Here is a 15,784-nt window from a genome sequence, read left to right as displayed (position 1 = left end):
AAACGGAGATATATTTAATTCCATTTTTAGCAGAACAATGTATAAATATTGGGGAAGAGTATACAGCTGAGGAGATGGCCAAGGAGCGACTCCAATATCTATGAATAACCCAACCTAATAGTATTACAGAAGTTCCGATTTAAACCAGAAAGTCAACATCATACAACTTGACCTCACTGCCATTAATAACATTCCTTTAATAAAGGCAAACTGATATTTAAATTCAGATTTGCATTAACTGTTCAAGCATTTGAAATAAAAGAAAGAAACAGCAAATCGATAATCATGTCTAGGCTGAGGATGAATAAATGACATTCAGTTTCCAAGGGTGTTACACCCTTGATGGCAGTTACAATATTATACTAGATAAAACCCTCTCTACCGGGACACTTTTTCGCTCCCAGTACCTTAAACAAGCTAAGCTAGTGTCTAAATTCTGGGTAATTCAACTCATAACCAGATCGAGGGGAGGAATCGAGCGGCGAGAATGAACCAACTTGAAATGATACCATGCACAACAGGTAGGTTAAATGCTCGTTGGAACCAAAAAATGGAAAGGAGAAAGTTGCCCACACTCTTCACCTGCGAGGTGAAAAATGAATTTAAGTTAAAAGAGTAATAAAAAGGGAAAAATTTCATGCTCGAAGAAACTTGGAGAAATAGGAAAATTTTCCATAACTGAAATTTACAGTGAAACCCTGAAGTTGGGATGCAGCGAAACCACAGTGAGAGGTCAGAGCTTGGTTAGCCGTAATATTTGTAACGAAACCCAGAATGCCCAGTAATTTACACAAGGAACTCACGTGCGGCTTGGGCGTGTCCATGACCATTATGCACGATTGATTGCCGAGAGAAATCTCTCAATAAGATAGGAGGTAATAATACTATCGTAGAAACAATCCAGAGTTTAGAGAACCGACTGACAAGGCCACCATTAAATTTCGTTGCCAGAGAAACATATTCCAAGTGAAAAGAAAGAATTTTGGGTTTAACAAATTATTGAATAGCCACCCGGAGGTTCCACATAAATATCTTACCTAAATGCCAATCATTCTTGGAAATTCACTAGCTAAAAGCAGTAAAAGCCAGGTTGAAGCGAGAACATAATTTAAACTAGAAATTGTGGCGTATATCAGTTAAAATGACAACCAAAATACCTGTAAGTGTTTGTTAAACCCTCAACATACAAAAGGTAACTATATCCATAACCTCAGGAGACGAGTTTATCATGTAACCATATTTCGGGTAACTATATTCATAACCTCAGGAGACGAGTCTATCATGTAACCATATTTCGCGTTGAAGTCGAAACCCAATGCATGTAGCATCACCAACATGCATAGCAAGCATCGGTGGAACACGAAACAGAGAAATGACAAGGTGTCTGGCGGAGCTAGGGTTCTGGTAACCTAACAAATTTCAAGAATCTCATGATCCTCCGATTACCAATCTAGAAATCTAACGGAGAGCGCTAGAACCAACTGAGATTATCGACACCTAACAGAGATACCAACTTAATTCGAGAAGGTTCCAAGTATATGTCAATGAACGATTACGAGGTAAGAGGGTCAACTAACGGGAAGGTGTTGCACCCACAATAATTGGTGACTGAATATTAATATTAATGCATGTCAACCATGTTGTGTCTCTAATGTGAATGTTAAGCAAGTCCTCCATATAAGTTGCGAGAACCCCGCTAGGTCTAGTGGGTTAGATATTTATATATATATATATATATATATATATATCAAGTACGCTATGTCTCGTTTCAAATGCATATTCGATGTACCAAGCTTTATAGTTATTATATTTAAAAAAAAATAAGTATGTAATGTTGTTTGGGTGAAAGATGTTACATTAATAACAAGGTAAGGGAAAATTGAAGTCAATTTCTAAATAGCAAAGGTGCTTTAACAATAGGGACTCAACCAATTGAGATAATCCTCAAAGTAATAAACACAAACACATGTATTCATGTTTGAGTTTGACAACTTTGAACTTTGATAAAATAAAATAAAATTTCGTTCTAAATTCAACATACTAAAAAAAATGGAAAATTAAAATATATATAATTTTAAAATTGCTGGTAAAAATTGTATCTCATATATATATAATTAAAATATTACATTTTTATAATAATTGTTTAGAAATATATATAAATTTATATAACTTAAATGTGTTTCTTTCTTATATTTATGTATTATATATTATTGAAATATTATACTTTTATTATAACACTTAATAAATATATAAATTTACATTATATATATATATATATATATATATATATATATTCAAAAATAATAATAATTATTATTATCCAATCATAGTGATTTCACTACTAAGTCTAGTACGACATACATACTCTACCTTTTGGTTTTGAACCTATGACTTTTTAAGAAGAAATACAGTCTTGACATTTAGACCCACTCAAGCTGTATTGAGCGCACACACATATATATTTGAAATGTCACACTGTTATTATAATTGTTTATAAATTTTTATAATTCAAATCTATGATATAAATAAAAAATTAACATATCAAAATTGTAAAATTAAGTCAAACAAATAAAAATGAAAAATATTATAAAAAAAATATTTTATATAAATTAATAAATATTCTCCCAAAACTAGTTTAATATATATTGGTGTCTTGTGAGTTGTCAAATTTGACATAAAGACAACGTTAGACAATAAATTGGATTTTTTCCCCGCAAGTAATTTTTATTGTTTTTTTAGTATTTTATTAAATACCTCGATTTAATAATAAACTTGAACTGCATTTCAATAAAATTTTATAAGAATTATGTAAAACTATGAGTTTTCGTGTTTGGACTGTTTGTGTTGTACCAAACAATAATTATTATATAAAATATTATAAATAATTATAGTTCATACCGAAGAACTTTAATTCACAACCTGACCGAACGCTTGGCGTCCACAATTTACAAGTGTAGATGTGGTGAAATAAACCTTACATGGAGGCGCTTGCGTTCTGATTGTAAAGTTTCAGGGAAACTGTCTCTCTCGTAATAATATTTGAAGGAAAAAGGAGGCACCCATTATTCCTCAAAATGGCCTGTGAAACCATCAATTGTAAAGGCCGTCAAGCAACAACTTTCTTCGTGACGGGAGGTGCAGGTTTCGTGGGCTCCTGGATCGTCAAGCGCTTACTCCACAAGGGTTACACTCTCCGTGCTACAACGCGCCACCCAGGTTTGCATCTCCTCTTCTCCAGAAAGCTTTCCGCCTTTTATTTCAGTACGTTTAACAAGAATATTATTGGGTGGACGCACAGAGAACGAAGCCAGGGTGAGCCATCTCCTGAACATTCCCGGAGCTGCTGAACGGCTCAAGCTCTTTAGAGCTGAACTATCGGAAGACGGCAGTTTCGACGCCGCCGTCGCCGGTTGCCAAAGAGTTCTTCATGTAGCATCTCCTATGGATTCCACAGCCAATGATCCAGAGGTAAACCCCTCTAAATCTCCCTTTACATTTTGAAATGCATCGTGGACCAAATACACCGAAATGCTGATATATTTATTTAATTCGTCCTCCGGTAGAACGATGTGATAAGGCCGGACTTAGAGGGAACGCTGAGTGTTCTGAGGGCGTGCACAAAAGCCCAAACAGTGAAGCGCGTGGTGCTTACATCGTCTGCAGCTACGTTTATGAACCACGACTCTGGAGCAGAATCAGAGCGTTGACGAATCCTTCTCGACGGACGTTGATTCCCTGCAGACTAAAAAGCCGACTTCCTGGGTCGGTAGATAGATACCTACATACACCAAAGTTTTAACGCATAACCTACAAGATCTCCAAATCCTTGTTTCATTATGATCTAATGGACATGATTTATTTGACGGTGCAGGAATATGCTGTTTCCAAGATTTTGGCAGAGCAAGCAGCGCTCCAATACGCTTGTTCTGGATGTGGTGACCATCATTCCTGTGCTTGTCGCGGGCTCTTCCATCACCCCAGACGTGCCCGGCACTCTTCAGGTGGCCCTCTCACTCCTCACCGGCAACCCACAGCTCTTGGGGTATTTGAAGCAGTTGACGACGTTATATGGATGCCTTCAATTGGTACACGTTGACGACCTCTGCAGTGCTCATATTCTCTTGATGGACAACCCCTCTGCACAGGGCCGCTACATATGCTGTTCAATCAGCACCTCCATCTCAGACCTCGCAGGCTACTTGTCAAAACGCTTTCCGCAGTACAATGTCCCAACCCAGTGAGTATCAATATCAGGAATGTATTACCTTTTCCTGTCGTCTGGATAGTGCGTGTATGCGTATATATTGCAATTCAATGTTTGTGTGTATACGTCCAGGTTTGATGATGTGCATTTCGTCGAAGAAATTGGTGGAGAGTGGTTTCTCCTTCAAATGTGGCATTGATGAGATCTACGATGACGGGGTGAAATACTTGAAGAACAAGGGAATGCTTAATTAAGACGGGAAGACCACTAAACAAAAAACAAAAAGGATGTTTGATGAGCGATGGTAATAAAACCGCGGTGTGGTTGGAGTATGTGATCATTCCGTTCACACACAAAAGGAAGTAGATTTGACAATGTATCTCTATTTATTTGAGGCAGTTTAAAGATTTTTTTATGAGTTGCTTTTAGTGTGGTTTTTTAGAAGCTTTTCTGATTGCGTTTTTTCGATTTAATTTCTTCAAAATCTGATAGTAATTTATTGAAACTCTAAGTTTGATGGGTAAGACAGCACAATCGAAGTGCCCTACGGGTTTTTGAGGATGCTGAATCCCATATTTATAGTAAAAAAAAACAAGTTTCAATAATCCAAATCAAAATTTAACCTCAAATTTTTCCACCTGATTCCGACACTAGGAAATCCAAACAATAACACTAAAAACAACTCTCTTTTTTTCTATGTTGCATGAGTTTCTAGAACGTAGGAACTTTCGGAACTTCGGTACGAAACGGCTAGAGGTTTCCCAAAAATTTAGAGGACTAATGAGAGCTGTAATATTATATAATAAAAAAATTAAAAATATAAAAATATAAAATATTTTTTTAATTATATAATTTATATAATAATAAAAAATCATATTGAATCAAAATATTCAAATACTAAAATCAATTTAAATATATAAACAATAAATATATAATCTCTCTTATATATAAATATATTCTTTGGGTGTCTTTCTTCCTCGGTCTCTCCCTTTTATATATATAAAATATTAACATTATGACACATGGCAAGTCTTTGAATCAATCTGGCTTAAAAATACAAAGGAACAATTTTTACATATGATTTTCTAGTTATTCTTAAGAGAAAAAGTAAAGAAACTCTAATGTTTAACCATTCACTACCACATACAATGTGCACACACAATCTTCTGCCATATATATACATAAACAACAAAAGAAATACTCATCAGCATAACATCCCAGATATAACTCTTACATCTAGGTCCCACACACTTCCTTAACCAATCAAGAGATTGCTCCACTTTCTCAATTAAGGATATAGGTGTTCCTAAATTATGTATATAATTTGACACAATAGTGAAGGAAAGATTTTATTTACATTTACTATGTAGCTAAAAACTAAAAATTAACACCCTATGGTTTTATATTGAACAAACTTTGTAGTAAGTATGTATATAATTGTGATGTTCATCATTGTTGTAATGTCACCATCCAACCTCATATAAAGACACATGAACTATCAATTAAATACAGGTTCTAGAGAATCCTACGCAATTTACTCCTGGTCTAACTTTGGGTTAACTTTTAATATCATAAGGGATCTTATGAGAGATCAATTATGAGTCAATTTGTCCAACACATTCTTATATGTTCATACCTTCATATGGCCTAACATGGATTTGTATCTAAATGTGAGACCTTGCTTCTGAGTAATCAACGCGAATTGATTAACTCCATCGATGACTATAACCTAGGCTTGTGTAATTTTCTCGAATACCATTTGTCATTCACGAGAATGGGGTTGATGGTATGATTCAGCTTCGGCAAATGCCTTGATTATTGTCTTCGATTCCTAATGGTTTTCATTGAATGACTCTCATGTGCACCAGACGGTTAGGGGTAACTAACCATCCCCTCCGCCGCAAGGTCAGCACATTTGCATCTTTCTCTCTCAAAGGATGAGGTATGCAGCTCCGAACCAAATCCTAACAGGGTCAATTCACTTTACCAAATCGTTTTGACCAAATCGTCTAGAGTTTCTTGTAACAAGACCATCCTTTGTCGAGTGATTTTTTTTAATAAAGTGTCCATAAATTCTTTTGCATTCGTAGCTTATGTGTTTCGATTATGCTTGTCTACAGCCATGAATGAAAATCTACACTGGTGCCTACAAAGAAGCTTCACTAAGTGGTTTTCTGGGCACAACGATTTTGATGATTTGGTTTTCAGTTAAAATTATTGACAATTTCATTCTCCAGCACTTTCTTGGTCGGTAACAAGTTTTTTTTCCTTTTTCAATTAATTCCTATCCTCGTTTCCTTACATATTCCTGCCGCAGGTTTCTTCGACCTGACCCTTCGATAAAATTGTGATTCCAAGCTACCACTTGTTAGAGCTTTTCATTCAGTGATATAAATATTTTGAACCAAGGGTTTGGGAATGAAGAACCGCACTCCAAGATTGAAGTTTAGCAAATTCGTAGAAAATGTATCAATATGGTTACTAATTTTTAATGAATTAAATGTTTCTCTGTTGTGCATTATTACAAGATTAGTTCAAGGAACCCTTTTCCTCTTGTTGTAAGTTCTCCTTAATTAAAGCCTTAGATTCACAATGCCTTTCAGGTCTAGATGGGTGACTGATCGAGACGTATGCAGGAATGCAACAAAATACAGAAATAAATATATACACAGTGGTGAAGCCGAAATAAACTTCATTTCATTAATATCAAAGAATTGAAATATGCTAAAATACGGAAAAGGAAATAAACTAGTTAGGACAATGGTAGCTTATCTCTGAGAAGAGATGCAGCGACTACATGCCTCTAAACTATGTTACAATTTGGTTTGAAGGCATATTTATTATTGAGAAACAATGGAAAACACTAAACATACAAAAAACTAACCCTAGGGGGTGAAGCGCCAAAACTATGGGCCCTGTTTGGGTAAATTGGTACATCAACTTCCCGGGGTCATAACTTTGGCATATGATTTTCGCTTGACGCTTGAAATACCTCATTAGAAATATTTATCTCAGGGCTACAACTTTCGATTGAAAACATTAATTAAATTCTCAGTTTGCCCATTTTCCAAAAATAAGTCGTTTAGGGCTTTAAAACGGGTCCGAAAGTTCAGGATCCAAAAAACTGGCAAAAATAATAAATTGTGCTACAATTAAGGAAACTTAAAAACTAAAAGAAACAATGGTGGGGGTCTAAGTGGAATAGGTGAGTGTCCACCGATATCCATGTGGATCATTCCTCCCCTCTTAAGAAACAATGGTATCCATTGCGTTGAGTGCCTCCATGAGATGAGGCAACTTCTGTTGAACTTGGTCCCTAGTGAGCCACTTTCCTTGGTACAAGACTTGGTCAGCTTTGACAACCTGATATAGTTAGATCTTCTATTGGTTAGTACTTTTGGTCTATGTGTCCATGATCTGATCAGTTGTGGCATGTTACATGCAGTCTCAGTTTAACTTGGTTGGTGTGTGTTGTTCTGAAATGTTTGATGTGTTGAGTAGTGGTGGAAAGTATGGTCAAAGGAATTCCACATAGAACACTCGGTGCAGGCCAAGGAATGGTGTAATGCTGAGGTTGAAAGCATTATTCCCTAAAACCTTAGTGATGGTGTAAGGTCCATATCATAGCGGGCGAAGCTTGCAGTGGGGCCTAGCGAGGCACTCCTTCTCCAAATGTAACCAAACTTTGTCGCCCACATGGAACTTTTGTGGCACCTGATGCTTATCATGATGCTGCTTGTACTTAGAATTGGCTATGTCCAATATGTCATGGACCTATTGGCGAATGTGCTAAACGTGCTCAATGAAGTTGTTGACCCTATCAACTTCAAACTGGATATGAGTTGAATCTGTCTAAGTAGCTACAAATGGTATGGCCACATCAATGGGACATAGTGGCTGGAATCTGAATCCCACCTAAAATGGGATGTGGCCATAGGGGAGGTTTTTTATCCCATATGCATGGATGCTTCAAGTTGTACATGTGCAGAATGTATACGCTCATCAAATTGACGACCTCTGTTTGGCCATTAGTTTAGGGGTGGAAAGTCGTGGATTTAGTGAGCTTGGTATCCAACATCGACGAGAGACTTGATCAAAATGTAGTTAGGAACTTGTTGTCCCAATCTGAGATAATGGACTATGGGATCCGAAAGTGTACCCACACAGATTAAAAGAAGAGCTTAGCAATGACTTCTACTATGATACTCTTCATGCAGGTCGCCAAAATGACCATCTTAGAGAATCTGTCGATGAGCACAAAAACACAGTCATTGCCCTGCTTAGTAGAAGGAAGGTCCGACATGTAATCCATGGAGATGGATTCCCAATGTCGATTAGGAGTAGGTAAGGAAGTATATATGCCTTGCTTCTTGAGGGTCAGTTTGGAAATGGTGTAGGCAGTGCAGGATCTGATGTACCTCCCAACATCTTGTCGAAGGTTCGGCCAATAAAAATACTTCTACAACACTGCCATAGTTTTCTTTACCTGGAAATGTCCAACGACCCAACTGTAGTGCGCCTCATAAACCATCTTGGAATGCTCGATGAAGGAGCACAAAGGTGTCCCTAGTGGCATAATAATGCATCTTGGAGGTGAAAATTTTGAAGTTTCTTTCCTTCCAAGAGTGTCTGGTATGTTTTGTCGAATTCAGGATCGGTTCTTTAAAGATGCGACCACCGTGTAGTATCGTTCCCACAAGATTCAAGCACAGTGGTCAGCGCCATGACTGATAATCGACAGAGGCAGTCTGCAACATTGTTGGTGTTTCCTTTCTTATACTTAATGTTGAAATGGAAATATTCTAGATATGTGGAACATTTCTGATGGTGATCATTCTACAATTTCCCTTGTGTTTGTATGAATTGCAAGGTTCGGTGCTCTTTCTGGATGACCATTTCTTTCTCCATAATGTAATGCTTCCATTGTCAGTAGACCTGCACAATGGAATACATATCTTTGTCATAGGTGGAATACTTTTGTACAGTATCTGAAAGTGTCTCATTGTGACCTGCCATTGGATTCTCCTATTGAGTAAAAATTGCACCAATAGCATAGTCAGAGGCATCTGTCTTGATTTCAAATGGTTGTTGTAAGTCTGGTAATGTTAGCATTGGTGTAGAGAAGAGGTGATGCTTCAACTCGAAAAATACCTTCTATTGAGATTCATAGCAAAAGAACTTTGGTTTTTATCCTCCCTTAGTGACTTGACTCAAGGGCTAAGCGATATGAGAGAACCCCAACACGAACTTGTGGTAGAAGTTGGCAAGACCGAGAAAGATGCAGAGCTCTGTTAGAGTGGTCAGGGATGACCAATATCTAATTACTTGTATCTTGGCTCGATCCACATGCACACCCTTTTCATCAATGATGTACCCCATATATTGAACCTAGGTCACACCAAAAGTGCATTTCTTCGAATTCGCACACAACTTGTGTTGCTGCAGGGTTTAGAGGATTGGTTGAATATGGTGGAGGTGCTCTTGCCAACTATAGATGAAGATCATATTGTCATCCAAATACACCACCATGAATGAGTTGGTGAAGGGTCACAAGATGTCGTCCATCAACATCATGAAGGTTGCGGGGGCATTCGTCAACCCAAAAGTAATGAGCATCCATTCGAAAAGGACCTTATTATATTTGAAGGTAGTCTTCCACACATCAGAGGGTTCAATCGGTACTTGGTGATAACCAGACTTCAAGTCAATATTGCTGAAATATTTGGCCCCCTTAAGCTGCTTGAGAAGGTCATCAATTTGTGGGATTGGATGCTTTCTCCAGACAACGATCTTGATCAGTTCTAGATAGTCATTACAAAGTCTCCATATCATGTCCTTCTTTTGTACCATCATGATCGAGCTCCCACAGGGTGATGAACTTGGCCTGATGTGCCCTTTTTGTAACAAATCCTAAATTTGCCTCTTGATTTCATCGTTCTCCATAACAGAGTGTCGATAGGTCAGTTCATTGGGTAGTGGTGCGCCCAGGGCCAGATCGACAGAGTGCTTGACCTGACAATGTAGAGGTACCCCTGTGGGTGATGTGAAGATGTCCATGTACTCCTCCATAGCCTTGCCCATATACTTTTGTCGTGTAGAGGAGCCCTTTCTGAAGGTCGTGGTGACAATCTCTTCTTTTCATAAGGGAAAATCATAAGGAAAACAAATTTCCCAACATAAAAAATGATATTACTACATTGCTTCACAGTGATCAAAGAAACAATGATAGAAAATGCTACCTTTGGTATCCTGTAAAACTTATCATCCAAAGTAGTAATAATAGTGCAAGGCCTAGACTTGTACACAACATGTTACTTCCACAAGTATGGTTGGCCTAATAATACATCACAAACTTCAGGAGGAGCAACATCTCACAATACCTCATCCATAAAGGTTTTGATGCTACGGGAAAGCGACACTATTGTTTGAGACAAAGATCTCACCCTTGGTGAAGCCACCCGATGGTGTATGAATAGGGGTGTGGTGTGGTCAGTAGGCCTAACCGCTTCATGACCTCTCATGAAATGAGGTTCTTTTGGCTCATGCTGTCGAAAATGAACTACATTGGAGAACCCTTGACCCACATCTATGAGTGGAAGAGTCACTCCCTCTCCTCTGGATCTTCAGGCTTTTGGATCTTGGTTGTGGAAAAAATGGCACTAGGGTCTACATCGGTAATTTGCTTCCCTTTGTCATTCCCCTTGCCAGTTTCTGACTCTAAGTCAGAACATGTATCTAATTTGGAAGACTTCATATCTGCCACCAGTGACTGCTTGGCTCGACACTCACTTGAGTTATGAGTGGGACTCTTATGGAAGTCACACCATTTCCTTTTGTCCTTCTCTGTCTTCGTGTTGTTGTTCTTCACTTGCAGCTTCAACAGGTTGTCCTAGTTTTCCCAACCTTGGCTTTGTTCTTTGTTCTGCAGCTTGGGAGTGCTTTTCCTTTTCTTTTGATTCACAGATACAAAGTCTCGCTTCTTCTATTTAAATTTCTACTCAATCTTGATAGCATATCGATAGGCGACACAAAGCGATGAGATGTCTAGGAAATCCATCTCATCCTCAATGTACTTGTGTAGAGAGTCGTGGTACTTGAGTACAAAATGTCATTCAAAATCCTTGATACCCAACTTTTTGGGAAGGGTATAGAAAACATTCTTGAACTTCGGCACATCTTGTTCCATTCCCTGCTATAGCATGGTCCACTCTATATTTATCTTCATAGCTTCCAACACGGTAATATTGTTCCTTGATGGCATCTCGGAAAGAATTCGAAGTGGGTGCGACTGAAAATAGTGAGGATTCCCTCTCATCCTTTTGTTCACAGTAGGTTTCCCACCAACCCTTGATGTGTGGGGCAGCTTTAAGAAGTGAAAAATTAATATTTTCCTGATTGGAGAATTCATGAACTGTAAAATATACTTTCAACATATTTAACTATTTATCTACAGTATATGAATCTATCTGGCCCTCAAATATGGGAATATCAAAGCTAACTTATACCATAAAAGGAGTGGCACCTCCAGAGTGGTTAATGGATGAAGATGCATCGCCTGGGTAGTCACCGAAGGATATTGCTAAAGTTATCCATCATCACGTTCATATGTCACTCTAGGGCTTCCTCAATAAATATTTTGAAAGGATCTCCTGCCCCCTCGTATTTATTTTCTTTCGCCATGGGAGACTGTCGAAGTTGGCGAGGTTGGTCTTGCAAAGGTTCAACCAATTCGAGCCCTAACTCTTTATACCCTGAACTCGTTGGGGACATGCAAAGAAAAACATAGAAAGAGAAGATCGCTCAGATACCACTGATGCATACTTATGGAGGAACGCAAAAAAATACTGAAATATACATATACATAGTGATGCAGAAGAAATAAAACTTCATTTCAATAATATCAAAGAACTAAAATATGTTTACATACAAAAATGGAAATAAACTAGCTCGGGCGATGGTAGTTTATTTTTGAGAAGAGATGTGGCGGCTACATGCCTATGAACTGTGTTATAATGAGACTCGAAGGCCTATTTATTATTAAAAAACAATGGAAAATCCTAAACATCCAAAAACCTTAGCCTAGGAAATGAAGCGCCAAAACTATGGGACCGTTTTGGGTAAATTGGTGCATCAACTTCTCGGGGTCATAACTTTAGCATATGATCTCCGTTTGATGCGCACAATACCTCGTTAGAAAAATCTATCTGAAGACTACAACTTTTGACTAGAAGCATGAGTCAAAGGCTCATGTTTTTTCATTTTTCAGAAAAACGTTGTTTAGGGCCTCAAAACGGCTCCAAAAATTCACAACCCAAAAAACTTCCAAAAATAGTAAATTGTGCTACAATTAAGGAAACTGAAAAACTGAAAGAAACAATGGTGTGGGCCAAGTGGAATAGGCGGGTGGCCATCGATATCCTCCTAGATCGGTGACTACGCTGACTTCATTACAGGTAATTACTTTTGATCCTTAGTCCATTGTTCTTATATTTAGATTTATTCCTCCTAAAGGAGTCACTCATTCTGAAATTGGCTTTCACGTTTGGTTCTATCATAACTTTTCAAACCTCATCAATTTTGTGGAAACATCTTTTTCTTTCTTCATGGTTCACAGGTTCCAACACTAACACCCATCATTTTCTTCAGTTTCTTGAGGGTTTCTGCCTATCTATCTGTGTGTCCGGATTACTTTTCCTGACATCTCAACTCAAGTTTCATTAGGGTTCGGCCACGTGGTTACATAAAATGTGTCTATGATGGCAAATTTCATAGCTAAACCAAGATCTGAATACTCTAATGAGGTTGAATCCTTCCTTCCACTCTCCTTCTTGGTATTGTCTAAGTTAATTGGTAACTATGAATTCTAAATTTCTAAAGATTTTTTTTCTTATGTATAATGTTTTTATTATAAACATGAATATAACTCTTATTCAATTTTTCTTGTTTGCTGCAAGGTCTTTCTTTAATTAAATATATTCTTAATTTCCAAAATGGTGAATAATCTCATTAGTTAAGAACTTAGAGATGCAGTATTTGTTCTCAACTGTTTATTGTTCTAGCCAGCCCCATTAACGCTCTTTTTACCGATATTCATAGAATATATATTTACATATATGGCTTAATAGGTACTAAAAGTCTTCAATATATTTCTTATTGTTTATGAATGTTATTCAAGGATCATTACTTGGTACAAATTATACTTAATACAGTTGGGGCTTACCATCCTCCCATCACAGTACCTACCATCATTATCAGTATCGTATCACCTTCTATTGTCTAGATATGTAGGTATATACCAGTATTGAGCAATTGAATGTTTGTGTGTATACATCCAGGTTTGAGGATGGGCCAGAGATCCCAAAGGTGAACATTCCGTTGAAGAAATTGGTGGAGAGTGGTTTCTCCTACACATTTGGCATTGATTAAATTTACGATGACAGTGTGGAATACGAAAAGACCAAGGGACTGCTTAATAATTAATTAGGGAAGTCCATTGTCCATTAAACAAAAAGGGATGTTTGTTCAGCGATGGCAATAAGACCGCGGTGTGTTTAGGGTATCTCACAAAGGGAGATTAGATTTGAATATATATCTCTATTTTTATAAAAAAAAATCAAATTGACGAATTTGAGACAGCTAATGACTCTTTTTATACAACTGGACAATCTGATCGAGTTGTCATACTAATCACAGTCCTGAGCCAGAACTAAGAATAGGATCAGATTATTGTTTAATTATTTTATCTTTGTATTTTAGGTATTTAATTAATAATATTACTGTGAAAGAATTGTGATAAAATATATTATGTAATATATTAATAGATTCAGCAAATATATTATGTGATATATTAATAAATTTAGCCTCTTGAAATCTTTTAAGAAAATTGAATGGCTTGGATTTCACAATTAAAAATTATAATCTTCGTAACAAAATTAACTAGTAAAAACTTCCAAAAAAATAGAAAAGTTAAACTAAAATTCTTCATCAATATTATATATTATTGATTTTAATAAATAGTTGTTTAATTTTATTTTGAAAAGTGATAACATATTTAACCTGTTAAAAGTTAGATATATATTATAAAATAATAAATTTCAGTTTAATTTTTTTTGTTTTCTACAAAATTTAATGATTTATGAAATTTTATTATTTAAATACATTATAAACAAATTCAACGTATTAAAAAATCTAAAAAAACATATTATTGTTTTTAAATTTCTCATAATTTTATTTATTTTTTCCAAAACTATGAGTATAGAAGAAATTTATCTAAACAACTAAGAGCACTGAATTAAATGAGCTATATCTATTAAATTATGGTTTTTCAATTATTTAAAATATATTTTTTAAATATAAATAAATTAAATATCCTTAAATCTAAAAAAACATATACCGTGGAATTTTTAACATCTTAATACATTTTAAAATATATATAAATTCAATATATTAGCCAATTCGGGTTATCTACGTGGTTACACCATAGGAAGGAAATATGTGTAATTTTTCTAAATTACTTGAGAATGTACTTATTTGTTAACACTGTGAACTCCATCACAAATATTTTTAAAAGTTTGCTTTCCAATGAATTTCAATTTTCTCTGTAATTCTTTTATATTTTTTTTCCAAATTTATTTATAAATTTTTTATTTATATTTTAAAAATAGAATTGTATTCAATTTTATTTAGTCAAAACAAGCAATTTTATTGGTTTTGATTTTGTTTTTTTTCACAAATATTTTTGTTAGAGAAAATGTTTTGCAATGAGTTTATGTAATTTATTATTTATATTTTCAATTAAAAATATTAATAATATAATTTAATAATATGTTAAAGGGAAATTGAACTCAACCTTTAAATAGCAAAAGTACTTTAATAATATAGACTCAACCAATTGAGATAATCCTCAAAAAAATAGACACAAACACATGTATTAATGTTTAAGTTTCACAACTTTAAAATTTGATAAAAAAAAAACAAAATTTAATTCTAAATTCAACATACTAAAAAATTTGAAAATTAAAATATATATAATTCTAGAAATTGTTGTATAAATTGTATCACTCTTATATCTCTCTCTCTCTCTCTATATATATATAGATGTATATAATTGAAATATTACATTTTTATAATAATTGTTTATAAATATATAAATTTATATAACTTAAATAGGTTTCTTTCTTATATATCTATATCTATATCTATATATGATGATGATGATGATGATGATGATGATGATGATGATGATGATGATGATGATGATGATGATGATGATGATGTGGTGGTGGTTTACGTCTGCTGAGACCAAACATTGGTCTATCGGACCTAAAGAAACAAATTATTTATTTTGATATAAGATTTTATTCCTATACTCAAAAATCTTTGAGAGAAGCCTCCCGAGCTCACTATAATTTTGACATTGTAAAAGGCTAGGAAGGTCAGTATTGTAACAAAGATTGTGAAACTGATATCTAATGTGGTTGTACGTGGGGCACTCTAAAAGGAAGTGGTTTTCATCCTCGATGTTCCTATTCTCACATATATGGAAGATCCTTTCCATCCATGGTGTTTTAGGAACTGCCC

At 35.6% G+C, this 15,784-nt stretch overlaps 1 pseudogene; it reads left to right on the top strand.

Annotated features, from left to right (window-relative positions):
- Positions 1-3,074: 3,074 nt before the first annotated feature.
- LOC149232507 (putative anthocyanidin reductase) lies at positions 3,075-13,684 on the top strand (annotated as a pseudogene).
- The last annotated feature ends 2,100 nt before the right edge of the window (positions 13,685-15,784 follow it).

This window comes from Pinus tabuliformis, chromosome J (assembly GCF_031772625.1).
Source record: "Pinus tabuliformis cultivar Carrire ecotype Pingquan chromosome J, CPIR1, whole genome shotgun sequence".
Lineage (NCBI taxonomy): Eukaryota > Viridiplantae > Streptophyta > Pinopsida > Pinales > Pinaceae > Pinus > Pinus tabuliformis.
This window is presented reverse-complemented; position numbering and strand designations above follow the sequence as displayed.